Here is a 14,432-nt window from a genome sequence, read left to right on the forward strand (position 1 = left end):
ATGTTAACCACTAATAGCGTCATTATCAGTGTTGTTGCTACATCCAAGTCTCTTGGAACAGGGTCACGTAAACAAGCCAAGAACCATGTGGGACCCCGTGCAGATGTGCCCTTCAAGCTGTGGATAAAGTTTCAAGTTCCCAGAACTGGGAGGTACTTAGAGATCTGCATTCTTATTTCTAGGTTGGAGTAACTGCTCTCCAGGATTTACCATTAGAGGAAAGTGGGTGTCTCCAAGAGACGTTACAAAAAACATTGCCCTGTTGGATTCCTTACTCAGCTATGAAATGGTTTTTCATCTCTCACCTACCGAAGTGAATTTTAGTATCCTCTTTGGACTCTCCTCGGTTACCAGGATTTCTTTGTACATATGACCCCCTATCAACATTTTTCCCTATTTGTGCAACTGCTTTGACCCCTCCTTGGGTTTGACATCTTGGTATTGCTCTGTAATCGTTCTCAAATATACTTCCTGCCTCACAAATCACAGAACATAAGCTCCCAGAGGTCACGGAAGGTCTCCACATTTTCTGCATTTCCCACAACTCTTAATATGATTCTGGGTATGGGGTAAGCACTCAATGCAGTTGTTGGTTTGATTTTTTTTTTTTTATTATTCAATATGTTGGGTAAGATTTGACTAGGAATATGTTAGAAATGTTCTTCCCAAAGTAAAAAAATACATACTGGTCTGTTGAGGTATACCAGAGTGAAATGGGAAATCAGATTTAACATATTCATATTCTTGCCCCAAACGACACCAAACATTTCCATAGTCCCAGAAAGCTGCCTCTGTCACTTCCCTTAGTCCCAAAGTCACTGCTGATGGGGTTTCTATCCTCACAGGTTACTTCTGCCTATTCTAGAATTTCATGTGAATGAATCCTGTAAAGCATACAGTATATACTTTTTTGTGTCTGTATTCTTTTCACTAAGATAATATTCTTGCTAATCACCTGTTTTGTTGCATCTATCAGTACTACATTGTTTTTTATATTGGGGTGTAGTATTCCATTGTTTGAATACACCACAGTTAATACACTCTCCTGTGGATAGATCTCTAGGATGTTCCACTGACTACGGCTATGACTATGGTGCTAACACTACATGTGCTTCTTGTGAACCTGTTTTATCTTTGATAAATGTCTAGGAGTAGGATGTGCTGGGCCATATGTATTAATGTAAATATATGGATAAATATACGGTCTTGGTAGCCTGACCTTTTACATGTAGATTGGTTCACTGCCTAACACGTGCAGGAAAGGTAGAGGGAAGTAAAGTTTGCTGGATGAGTGGAGACGAATATTAATACATTTAACATTCCTAATAGCCTGAGAGGTAGATACCAGTACCTTCATTTCCAGGTGAGAAACCAAGGCTCCGGAGGTTAAGTTGCTTGCCCCAAATTGCATATCTAGGCGTCCACACGATTGTCCCAAGTCTGTTGAACTCCAAAGTGTGTGTTCCAGTTCTGCTATGATGCTCAGTTGGGCAGTGGGGTCAGCCCGGCTGTGGCTTTGTGCTGGGCTGAACAGAAAAGTTTTCAGACCTGAACACTGTGTTGTGGGGCTGCAAGCTGGCTACTTCCAGGATGAATCCTGCTGGAGATACGTTTTGTTGGTCAAGTAGAGTTTCAGAAGTCAGTGGAGGAGACCCCCGTGAGCGGCTGTTTTCTTCACATGAGCCTCCCTGTTCTGATGTCTCACCTGTCCCATGCATTCCTGGCCACCAACGTAGTTTACAACCCTAAAATTCTACTCTAACCCCTATCTGAAGTATAGGGAGACTCAACACCAAGAGGAAATTTGAAACAAATACGCAAACAAAAAGATTGCCCCACCCTGTCTCCCGCCTCACTGCTGCTGCCCATTGGCTTCTGAAGTTCACAGTCCGTGTGACCTTCCAGTGCCTTCCTGGAGGCATCTCTGTCAGAGGGGGTTGTTCTTGCCCCTGGGTGTCCTTGTCATTTTGTACCTCCTTGTAGCCCTCATCCTCCATTTTCTGTGTATTTGCCACCCCTATATCTGCATTAAGTTGTGAACTCTTGACAACTGAGTTCATTTGTATTCGCAGCATCTCTCACGGCACCTAGCATGTAGCCTGCACAACCACACACTGGAGACACTAATTTATATTTTCCCCTACTGGTTCTCTATCAAGGTTAGAGGGTTTTGTTTTGGTGATTTGGTTTGGTGTACCTTCCCTCGGTATACTGTAGAAAGCTGAATTAGTCTCTAAATGTTGCATGAAGACTCCACAAAATGAGTGTTCCCGAGAGGGTAGAACAAGAAGAAAGACCATTCCCTGAGTCTTGCGGGGACTAAGTCAAGCTTGTGCCAAGAGGATCAGGGATGCTCACCCTGTTCTGAGCAGCATTTGGGGAGGTCAGGGAGATGGCTGTGTAGTGTACTTCCAGAAGCAGGGGCGTCAGTGTGTTGGCCCATCACCCCACTGCCCAGTGAGGTATGGAGGCACCCAGCACTGCCTGTGACCAGTGGCTGCCCCAGCTCTCTGCTAGGAGAGACCCCAACTTCGGGGAGAAACTGCAATGAGCTTAAATGTTCCCAAATCCTTACATGTTATCAGAATTGGGTTATTTTAAAGAAGAGAAATTTGATGTTTTCCCTCACCCAAATAGATAAACTTGTTGGATAAATTGAATGCCTGTGCAGTCTTGGGGAAGTAGGCACCTCTTCTCAGGGTATGATTTCCCCACACTGAGCTTCCACCCCCTGGGTGACTCTTCCACGATCCCCAGCCACACCTCAACTTCCTAGAAGCAATATTCCTTGCCCTTCTCCTGTTTTCTTCTCCACTGGTGGACTTTCCAGAGGGCAGTGCACGTTTATCTTCTGTGAGCATAGAGTAAATGATGGGAGCAAAGTGTGCTGTCAGAGATATCTGTGGACCAGAATGAATCTGAACTTCTCTGTGGCCTCTCCTGCTGTTACTGTGTGGGGACTCCACCTTGTACTCCGTGGATTCCAGTTACTTTGCCTTCTGTCAGCCCACCAGTGGGATTCCTTCACAAGGAGTTACGTGGGTGTTGGCAAATTAGGCTAAACTTAATACTGTTCTTATGGCCTCCATGGTGGTAATGGGTTTTGGCCTGGCAATATCTACCAAAATTTTATATCCAGTTATCCCTGATGCAACAATCCTAATTACAGTAATTTACTTGCAAATATGCCTCTACAAGTTTTAAACAGAAAAACCATACAGTTATTAATTGGGTATTATTTCTAATGGCAAAATATTGGAAAGAACCTAATGCCCATCCATGTAGAAGATTTTAAACTATGCTATACCCAGGTAATGGAATAACTTGCAGCTGTGAAAGGGAGGGAGTGAGGGGTCAGGAGAGGGAAACGGGAAGGAGGGTGACAGTTCTGAACCATGGACATGTGGGCAATATTGCTGTCTTCGGTCCATACTCACTTTTTAAAGTTTGTTTTTGGGGGGGGGGGGTGGGGAGAGAGAGGGAGAGAGAATCCCAAGCAGGGTCCACACTATCGGTCCAGAGCCTGATGCGGGTCTGGAACTCAGGAACTGAGTAGAAACCAAGAGTCCAAAGCTTAACTGACTGAGTCACCCAGGTGCCCAGGGCCATAATCACTTTTACATTATTTTAAAACTGCATAGTCAAAGAATGCTACTGTAACAAGCACATCAAATAATTTACAAAAGTATTTTTCCAAGATCTGAATACCTAGTATATGCTTGCTGCAATGTGTTCCAAATATAAAAACATTTTATAAAGACAAATACTAAAATCAAGTACCTATTTATTGCTCACTGTATGCCAGGCATGGTTTCAAGTGTTTTCTATTAAGTCATTTAATTCTTGTTTTACTTCTGGGAAAATGAGGCACAGGGTGGTGAAGCCTTACTCATTGCCACAGCTCATCACTAGCCATTGCCGCCTGCAAGCCTCCGAAGTCTGGCTGGGACTCAGCTCAGCCACCTGACTCGCCGGCCTTTCTCTTTCCTCCCCTTCCACCAACACCAACGTTCTTGTTTAGTGATTGGAAAAGCCCACAGGTGCAAGAAGACCCTCCGGGGCGTCTCCACCCTTCCTGAAAGATCTCAATACCGTAAATCGTCTATAAACGGAAAATGCTTGAGCCTTAAGCTTAAGTACAAAAGGTAACTGGCGCGCCAGAGGCTGGGGGCAAATGTAAAGTGCATTTCTGACATTGAGGCGTTTCCGGGAGAGCAGCGATTGGAAACTGGAGCAGACAGCGGGTAGGTCCCGGGTACCCTCCGCGAGCCGGTCCTCCCAACCCCTCTCCGCTGCACCCTCAGGAGCGCGCACAGGAAGCACGCGCGCCCTCCCACGCGGGGACGCCGCGCCACGCCCGCGGAGGTCTGCAGCCCAGCTGCACCCACTGAGCACGCGCAGAAAGGCGGCGGCGGTGCCCACTGCGCACGCTCGCGGCTCGGCCTCGGGGAGCCGGGTAGCAACACGGCCACGCGGAGCCGCACCTGCCAATCAGCGCGGCCCGGGGCGGGGCTTCTTGTCAGCGCTCCCCAGTAGGCGGTGGACGACTTCCGGCAATAAACCTCCGCTCGGCCGTCAGGTGGGGACCGAGGACGTCTGCGCTCCAGGTGGGGACGGCGATCCCCCCCTCCCCCCAGCCCGCCCCGCGCCAGGTAGGGTTGGGGACCCTCGGCGCGCCGGGTGGGGAACAGAGGCGGTCCTCCGTTGCGCGGCGCGGCCTCCCTTGCCCGCCGCCCACCCCGCACACCCGCGATTCCGCCGCGCCCAGCGCTCCCCCGCTGGGGGCGCCTCCCTCGGGGTCTGCGCGTCCCCTGCCGCGTCCCCGCCTTCTCAGCTGTTCCCGGGGCTCCTCCGTGTCTTGGAGCCGGTGGCCCAGTGCCCCGAGCCTCTCCTCCCAGAGATACCCCCTGCTCCCTGCTCTCGTTATCCGCACCGCACCTGCTGCGCGGTCTTGGGTCCCCTGCCCTCGTCTACACCGCGCCGCACCTGCTGCGCGGTCCTCGGTCCCCTGTCCTCTTCCGTGGCTCTGGCATCCTCCCAGTGCCTGACCCCCTGCGCTCTCAGCTGACGCCTGGGCTTTGCGTCCTCCTCTTCACTGTGAACTCCGTTTGGACCCTTCCTGCTGGATTCCACTGCTCTCTGTGGGCCTATTCAGACTCACTCTGAAAACTCACGCATCTGAAGAATCCGTTCTTTCCTTTTTTTTTTTAAATTGTTTTATTTTTTTATTTTTTAAAAACTACATCTAAATGAGTTAGCATATAGTGCAACAATGATTTCAGGAGTAGATTCTGTAGTGCCCCTTACCCATTTAGCCCATCCCCCCTCCCACGAACCTTCCAGCAGCCCTCAATTTGTTCTCCATATTTATGAGTCTCTTCTGTTTTGTCCCCTTCCCTGTTTTATTTTTTTCCTTTCCCTTGTGTTCATCTGTTTTGTCTCTTAAAGTCCATATGAGTGAAGTCATATGATTTTTGTCTTTCTCTAACTTAGCATAATACCTTCCAGTTCCATCCACATAGTTGCAAATGGCAAGATTTCATTCTTTTTGATTGTCGGGTAATACTCCATTGTATATATCTACCACATCTTCTTTATCCATTCATCTATCAATGGACATCTGGGCTCTTTCCATACTTTGGCTATTGTTGATAGTGCTGCTCTGAACATGGGGGTGCATGTGTCCCTTTGAAACAGCACACCTGGATCCCTTGGATAAATGCCTAGTAGTGCAATTGCTGGGTTGTAGGGTAGTTCTATTTTTAGTTTTTTGAGAAACCTCCATACTGTTTTCCAGAGTGGCTGCACCAGCTTGCATTCCCACCAGCAATGCAAAAGAGATCCTCTTTCCACATCCTCACCAACATGTGTTGTTGCCTGAGTTGTTAATGTTAGCCATTCTGACAGGTGTCAGCTGGTATCTCCTTGTGGTTTTGATTTGTATTTCCCTGATGATGAGTGATGTTGAGCATTTTTTTCATGTGTCGGTTGGCCATCTGGATGTCTTCTTTGGAGAAGTGTCTATTCATGTCTTTTGCCCGTTTCTTCCCAGGATTGTTTGTTCTCTGGATGCTGAGTTTGAGAAGTTCTTTGTAGATTTTGGATACTAACCCTTTATCTGATATGTCATTTGCAAAATCTCTTCCCATTCTGTCGGTTGCCTTTTAGTTTTGCTGATTGTTTCCTTCACTGTGCAGAAGCTTTTTATTTTGATGAGGTTCCAGTAGTTCATTTTTGCTTTTGTTTCCCTTGCCTCTGGAGACGTGTTGAGTAAGGAGTTGCTGTGGCCAAGATCAAAGAGGTTTTTGCCTGCTTTCTCCTTGAGGATTTTGATGGCTTCCTGTCTGACATTGAGGTCTTTCATCCATTTTGAGTTTATTTTTGTGTGTGGTGTAAGGAAGTGGTCCAGGTTCATTCTTCTGCATGTCGCTGTCCAGTGTTCCCAGCACCACTTGCTGAAGAGACCGTCTTTATTCCATGGAATATTCTTTCCTGCTTTGTCAAAGGTTAGTTGGCCATATGCTTGTGGGTCCATTTCTGGGTTCTCTATTCTGTTCCATTGATCTGAGTGTCTGTTCTTGTGCCAGTCCCATACTGTCTTGATGATGACGGCTTTGTAGTATAGCTTGAAGTCTGGGATTGTGATGCCTCCTGCTTTGGTTTTCTTTTTCAAGATTGCTTTGGCTATTCGGGGGCTTTTCTGGTTCCATACAAATTTTAGGATTATTTGTTCTAGCTCTATGAAGAATGCTGGTGTTATTTTGATAGGGATTGCATTGAATATGTAGGTTGCCTTGGATAGTATCGACCTTTTAACAATATTTGTTCTATCCAGGAGCATGGAATCTTTTTCCATTTTTTTGTGTCTTCTTTAATTTCTTTCATATGCTTTCTATAGTTCTCAGCATATGGACTTTTCACCTCTTTGGTTGGATTTATTCCTAGGTATTTTATGGTTTTTTGTGCAACTGTAAATGGGATCCATTCCTTCATTTCTCTTTCTGTCGTTTCATTGTTGGTGTATAGGAATGCAACTGATTTCTGTGTGTTGATTTTATATCCTGCAACTTTGCTGAATTCGTGAATCAATTCTAGCAGTTTTTTGGTGGAATCTTTTACGTCTTCCATATAGAGTACCATGTCACCTGTGAAGAGTGCAAGTTTGACTTCCTTCTGGCTGATTTGGATGCCTTTTATTTCTTTGTGTTGTCTGATTGCAGAGGCTAAGACTTCCAATACTATGTTGAATAACAGTGGCGAGAGTGGACATCCCTGTCTTGTTCCTGACCTTAGGGGGAAAGCTCTGTTTTTCCCCATTGAGGATGATATTAGTGTTGGGTTGTTCATGGCTTTTGTGATCTGAAGGTATGCTCCTTCTATCCCTACTTTCTTGAGGGTTTTTATCAAGAAAGGATGCTGTATTTTGTCAAATGCTTTCTTTGCATCTATTGAGAGGATCATATGGTTCTTGTCTTTTCTTTTATTGATGTGATGAATTGCGTTGTTTTGCAGATATTGAACCAGCCCTGCATCCCAGGTAGAAATCCCACTTGGTTGTGGTGAATAATTTTTTTAATGTATTGTTGGATCTGGTTGGCTAATATCTTGTTGAGGATTTTTGCATCCATGTTCATCAGGGAAATTGGTCTATTGTCTTTTTAGTGGGGTCTCTGTCTGGTTTTGGAATCAAGGTAATGTTGGCTTCATAGAAAGAGTTTGGAAGTTTTCCTTCCATTTCTATTTTTTGGAACACCTTCAAGAGAATAGATGTTAACTCTTCCTTAAATGTTTGGTAGAATTCCCCTGGAAAGCCATCCGGCCCTGGACTCTTGTTTTTTGGCAGATTGTTGATTTACTAATTTGATTTCCTTACTGGTTATGGGTCTGTTCAAATTTTCTATTTCTTCCTGTTTCAGTTTTGGTAGTGTATATGTTTCTGGGAATTTGTTTCTTCCAGATTGCCCATTTTATTGGCATATAATTGCTCATAATATTCTCTTATTGTTTTTATTTCTGCTGTGTTGGTTGTGATCTCTCCTCTTTCATTCTTGATTTTATTTATTTGGGTCCTTTCCTTTTTCTTCTTGATCAAAGTGGCTAGTGGTTTATCAATTTTGTTAATTCTTTCAAAGAACCAGCTTCTGGTTTCATTGATCTGTTCTACTGGTTTTTTTTTTTGTTTTGTTTTGTTTTTTTTTTTGGCTTTGATAGCATTAATTTTTGCTCTAATCTTTATTATTTCCTGTCTTCTGCTGGTTTTGGGTTTTATTTGCTATTCTTTTTCTAGCTCCTTAAGGCATAAGGTTAGTTTGTGTATCTGAGATCTTTCTTCCTTCTTTAGGAAGGCCTGGATTGCTCTATACTTTCCTCTTATGACCGCCTTTGCTGTGTCCCAGAGGTTTTGGGTTGTGGTGTTGTTTCATTGACTTCCATATGCTTTTTAATTTCCTCTTTAACTTCTTGGTTCACCCATTCATTCTTTAGTCGGATGTTCTTAAGAATCTGTTCTTTTCTCTGGAAACCCTCATTTCTTGCCTTTTCCAAATCTGTAACCTCCATCCCTAATCAGAATACACATTTTCGCATTCTTTCCTAAGAATTCATACTCCTCTTCCTTTTTAGTTTCCCTCTTTATTTCCTGGTCTCTGTTTCTTGGAAGCCTCTGTGATCCTCACTCAGGCCTTGTTACAGTAAATCCCATATCTGATTCTCAATCCACCACTCACCATCTCTTGAGGTTCTTTCGGCATCAAGTTCTTCCATGCTTATAAGCTGTGTTCATGTTTGGCTCTAAATTACTTGGAAATCTTGTAAGAATAAGAAAGTAGTGAAAGAGATAAAGTGCTTGTGAAGTTGAGGACCAGTCTTTCTTGACGCAGAACAATGGAAGTTACTCAAAATTTATGTTAAGACATAAGAAATAAGGGGAAAAGAAACTCGTTTGCCAGCTGTTTTCCTTGACTGTGGAACTGCCTTGCTATTATCTGTGATTTTCTTATCTGAGTATAGTATGTGTAGCATTGCCTTGAGCTCTGCACAGAACAGCTTTCACTGTCTGGGGGATGAACTTAATAAGGGCTGTGAGTACCCATTCCTGTGGTTCCTTTTCACCTAACTTAAGGCAAACAGTGAAGTACATGTAGCCTTTTACAAGGCTGGTATGTTTTCCTGAGTGTTTTTATATTTAGATCAGTCATTACTTTTGCATACAGCATCAGATATGATCTATATAAGGTAACAGTAAAAAAAAAAAACAAAAAAAAAAACCAAAGGAAAAAACACAGTTTTATGACCTTTGTTTTCACAGGGTGCTCATGAATTGCTGTTACAAATGTGCAGGGATATGGGGTGCTTGGTGGCTCAGTCGGTTGAGCGTCCGGCTTCAGCTCAGGTCATGATCTCATGGTTTGTGAGTTTGAGCCCTGCGTTGGGCTGTGTGCTGACAGCTCAGAGCCTGAAGCCTGCTTTGGATTCTGTGTCTTCCTCTCTCTCTGCCCCTCCCCTGCTCGCGCGCGTGCATGCGCGCGCGCGCTCTCTCTCTCTCTCTCTCTCTCTCTCTCAAAAATAAATAAACATTAGGGGCGCCTGGGTGGCGCAGTCGGTTAAGCGTCCGACTTCAGCCAGGTCACGATCTCGTGGTCTGTGAGTTCGAGCCCCGAGTCAGGCTCTGGGCTGATGGCTCAGAGCCTGGAGCCTGTTTCCGATTCTGTGTCTCCCTCTCTCTCTGCCCCTCCCCCGTTCATGCTCTGTCTCTCTCTGTCCCAAAAATAAATAAACGTTGAAAAAAAAAATAAAAAAAAAAATAAACATTAAAAAAAACTTTTTTATAAACATGCAGGCATAGAGCATAGACCGTGGAATGAAACTGTAGGAATGTAACTCCCAGCTCTGCCAGATGTTGTGCCTCAGTTTCTTCATCTGTAAAATGGAGAATTAAGCCTGTAAAAGGGGGGATGGCAACATTTTCTATCTTTTAGGGCAGTGTGAGGGCTGAGATAATACAGGTAAGTTGATCCATAGGAATGCCTAACTCACACTAAGATCTAATACACATTGCTATTGTATCATTAGTTAAGAAAAGGAAAATGCTTGGAGGAAGACCTTTCTGGGTTTGACCTGCCTCCCATGTTGGGAGTTTCCACCCGCACGCCCTGCTGTGTGCAATAGGGATGAAGTGAAGATTTTTGAGGGTTCAGCCCCTATGCTCTCTGACATCCGTTAGCATGACCTGTGCATAAAATTTCAAATTGTACCAGCTACTTCACGACAGAGTAGCCGCCTCTGAGTAGCTGCTCTTACGTGCTTAATAATTTTCAGGAGTAAGTTTTGCTTTTATTTTTGTGTTTGAAATTTTTCAAAACAAATGTGATTGTAGTTAAAATTTATTAAGGTGTAGCAATTCAGGTCTTTAGCAAGACAGATAAATATATTTCCGTCAAAAGTGATGGGTTCATCATTCCAGAAGTTTAGTAGTAGTTCTGATCTGCAAATTTAGATGGCTCAGGTTGGGAGTATTTTTGAAAATTTGGCACCAGACCTTTCACATTGCTTCTTGTCCATTTTGCTTCTTGCTTTTCCCTGATGGCTTTTTGTTTCTAATAAGTCTTCTTCCAGAGTCTGCTTTAGTTCATGAACTGTATAGGATTACACCTTAAAATGAAGCTTCATTGTGACCCAAAGAAGATAATATGTCAAATCTCTGGAATCCTCATGTCTACAGCAGAACAAATCTTTTCCTCGGTGTTGAAAATAAAAACCTTGGAAATGTACTATTTTTTAAAAATGTTTTATTTTTGAGAAAGCACCAGTGGAGGAGGGGCAGAGAGAGGGACAGGGAATCTGAAGCAGGCTCCACACTGTCAGCAGTGAGCCCGATGTAGGGCTTGAACTCATGAACCACGAGATCATGATGTGAGCCGAAGTCTGCCGCTCAACCGACTGAGCCACCCAGGCGCCCCAGAAATGTACTGTTTTTTATGTAGCTGCATTTCATTCCTTCCAATCCCTGTAAGTACAAACACCTACATGTGAAATATTCAGGCTAACCATTCATTGCTCACAGAGGTAGTTGCAAAAGAGTTGATTATCTTACTTGAAATACTAAGCTGACTCTTTACACTGAAAATTTTGGTTAAACGTCATAGAAGTTGCTTTTGAGGCCTGAATAGAAGTGTATTAAGTGGTGAGTGGGCCTAGTGCCTGACTAGACAAGTACAACGTGCGTCATCATCTTTTAAGAAAGTGTGTTAGTGGAGGTGTCGGCAGAGCTGTCTCTTGCTTGATTACTTGTGCTTTCCGCCTCCACCCTCCCGTTCCGTCTTCTCCACAGACCCAGGCAGATCATTCTCAGAACAACACTGCTCACATCACCACATTGCCCAAAAACTTTTATTTGGAGAATAAAGCCTAAACACCTTTGATATTCAAGGCTTCTGAACACCTTCCACCCTACCTACCAGCCTTCCCGAAGATTTCTCTCCTAGCCGACCTGTTCTGTTCACTATTCTGAAAGGTGTCACTTGTATTCCCATCTTCGTTTCTTTTTGCCCACCATTTCTGGGATTGGTATTTTTCCCTAGTCTCTCCACTTAAGATCTAACCATGGGCTTTAGGCCAAGATCATGTCCTAGTTTTTCTTCAGAGGTCCTAGATGGACCTCTTTACTTTGAATTTCTTTTAGTTATTCTCTCACTCAGTACATACATACACATTTTTTTATGTTTTTAAAATATATTTCCATACATTGTGTGTTTTCTCACTTGCATTGTCTTTTTAATTTATTTTTTAATGTTTATTTGTTTTTAAGAGAGAGAGCGTGTGCGTGTGAGTGGGGAAGGGGCAAGAGAGAGGGAGACACAGGATCTGAAGCAGGACCCAGAATCTGAAGCAGGACCCAGATGCTCCCATTTATTTATTTTTTTAAATGTTTACTTTTGAAAGAAAGAGTGGGGTAAGGGCAGAGAGGGGGTGGGGGACAGAGGATCTGAAGCAGGCTCTGTGCACAGAGCCTGATGTGGGGCTTGAACTCACAAACTGTGAGATCATGACCTGAGCCGACTGAGCCACCCAGGCACCCCTATATTTGGTCTGTTTAGCAGTATTCTGTATGGTTGCCAGTTTTTTTAAACACGGATTTTTTCCAAATCTGTGATAACGAGAGATCTCAGAGATGGTCCTCGTACACATTGTTCCCTCGTGTGTGTCTTATGAGACTAAACTGTTTCAGAGCATCTTGCCTTCTTGGGTTAGGAGTGTTCTCTGGACTATATCTGAAGCTTCATGAAAATTTAGAAAATCATTGTATACTATTGGAGATGATTCTAGTTAACTGAATTGACTAGACATGGGTGGTAGCTTTTGCATTTTAGGGTAGTTGGTAGCTTGAAACAAGTCTGCAAGATGATGCTTACCAAAATAGTGCTGGTATTTAAATAGGGATATTTAAGTCTAAAGTAAGAATTTAAGTGAATGAATGTGTGACTATAAAAGATGTGTTCTTGCTGGAAACTCAAGTTGAGTGGGGTTTTGAGATCCTCTTGGTATACAAGAACATTTCATATGCCATTTAGGGAAATGAGCATGTAGAATTGACCCAGCAATGTTGCTGAAGACTTGGACTTTCCTTTTTTGTCTCTTCTAAGGCAGTATCAAAGTCTATCTAGTAGCCTGTTTTTTGTTAGTTATAATATAGTTGGGAGATTATATTTGAAAAACTTTTATCACTCAGGTACTCTGTGTTAGAAATACTGTACATTAGAGAAATGCTCCAAGTCTACTTTGGACCTGAGATTAGTATAATACATTATTCTATTGAAACTATTTTTGGTTGATCTCTCAGTTATGTTTTTGTAGCTAAATTCAATATACACTTTTGAATATTTACCATACTAGCTTGTTAATAATGTTTTCCTTTCTGCCAGTCATTTGAAATACATTCTTCTCTTGACTTCCTGCTCCCTACCGCCTACCTCTTAGGCTCTTCCTTTTCAATTTCCTTTCTTGGCTCATCTTTATCTGCTTGTCTCTTAAATGTCACTGTCCCTTAGAGTTTTTCCCTTGCCTCTGTTTTTTTCCCACTGTTACTCTCTGTGGGGGAAACATCCCTAGGTATCATTCCATAGGTATTATTCCTATGGCTTTGATGACTACCTGAATGCTGACGGTTTTCCTATTGTGTTCTCCAGCCTTATTGTCTCTTCTGAGCGATGGATCTGTATATGCGTCCATTCAGTGTTTGTTGAGCTCCCTTGCGTGCCTGGCATTGTTAAAAAAAAATGCACTTACCTGTCACGCACAAATACTTGTATTTAATTGTCTGGAATGAAGCCAAGCACTTGTATTTTCTATAAAGCTTCTAAGACTGTCAGGTTAATGCACAGTGAGGGTTGAGAAGCACTGAGCCACAGGAAGGCAAGTCCGGGCAATGGAAGAGCTAGTATTTGAGCTCTTTTTGTCACCAAGTTATAAAGTTATTTATTTTGAGAGAGCCAGCAGGGGAGGGGCAGAAAGAGAGAGAATCCCAAGCAGGCTCCATGCTGTCAGCATAGAGCCCAGTGTGGGACTCAAACTTATGAACTGTGGAATCATGACTTGAGCCGAAACCAGGAGTCGGACACTTAACCGACTGAGCCACCGAGGTGCCCTGAAGGTCATGATTTTTATACCTGGGTCCTTATACGCGGATTCTAGTAGAGTGCTGTCCTGTCGCCACGGACTCAGTAGATCTGACAGGCCTGTCCAAAACTGAAATTAACGTCTCTTCTTTCTTTATTCCTTATCTCAGAGGCAGGTTCAACAAACTCAAATCTCTCTCTGACTTCCCCTCACACGTGCAGCCAGCCTGGGGTTGCTCCGTGCCCCACGGGCCTCTCCCGGGCATAGCTGAGCGTGTGGTAGCTGGTCTCTTAGCGTCAGAGAGCAAGACAAACAAGGCCTTGATTGCTGGTGACCCTGCCTCCTAAGTGCTTCTAGCATCTGTGTCTTCTGCAGCCCTACTCTTGCACCTCGTAAAGGCTTGTATTCCATAGCTGCCAGTCCTAACTCTTCTTCCCGCCACGTGTCCCCCGAGCTCTGTCCTCACAGTGGGACCCTGAGGCTTTTGTAACACTTGGGTCTAATCGAATCGTGTACCTGCGGAAGTTCCTTTCTTGGCCCCTCGCTGCCCTTGCAGGAAAGTCCAGTCCTCTGACTTGGGCACTGCTCCAGTCTCCCTTCTCACAGCTCCCTATGCTTGCTGTCCTACTGTGAGCTGCAACCAGGTTGACGCACATACAGCACTGAACACAAATATGTCTCGTGTTACGTTGCTTCTAATTCTGGTGGACAGAGTTTTTCTGTTTGCTGTAATGCTCCCGTTCTTCCTCACTCCTTGACTCCTACTTGTTCTCCAGGTCCCAGCTGAGATGGCCCCTCAGGTAAACCTTTCCTGACAG

At 44.1% G+C, this 14,432-nt stretch overlaps 1 protein-coding gene across 9 annotated transcripts in view; it reads left to right on the forward strand.

The window, feature by feature from the left end:
• Positions 1-4,518: 4,518 nt before the first annotated feature.
• FBXO25 (F-box protein 25) overlaps positions 4,519-14,432 on the forward strand; it is a 51,720-nt gene continuing 41,806 nt past the window's right edge. For 4 of the 9 annotated variants that reach the window (XM_053216200.1, XM_053216199.1, XM_053216201.1 and 1 more), the window contains exon 1: positions 4,519-4,651. The gene's annotated coding sequence lies outside the window, so the exon portion shown is untranslated. The remainder of the gene's footprint in view (positions 4,652-14,432) is intronic. The other 5 variants (XM_053216197.1, XM_053216203.1, XM_053216204.1 and 2 more) reach the window with 2 other exon arrangements.

This window comes from Acinonyx jubatus, chromosome B1, assembly GCF_027475565.1.
Source record: "Acinonyx jubatus isolate Ajub_Pintada_27869175 chromosome B1, VMU_Ajub_asm_v1.0, whole genome shotgun sequence".
In the NCBI taxonomy this organism is placed as follows: domain Eukaryota; kingdom Metazoa; phylum Chordata; class Mammalia; order Carnivora; family Felidae; genus Acinonyx; species Acinonyx jubatus.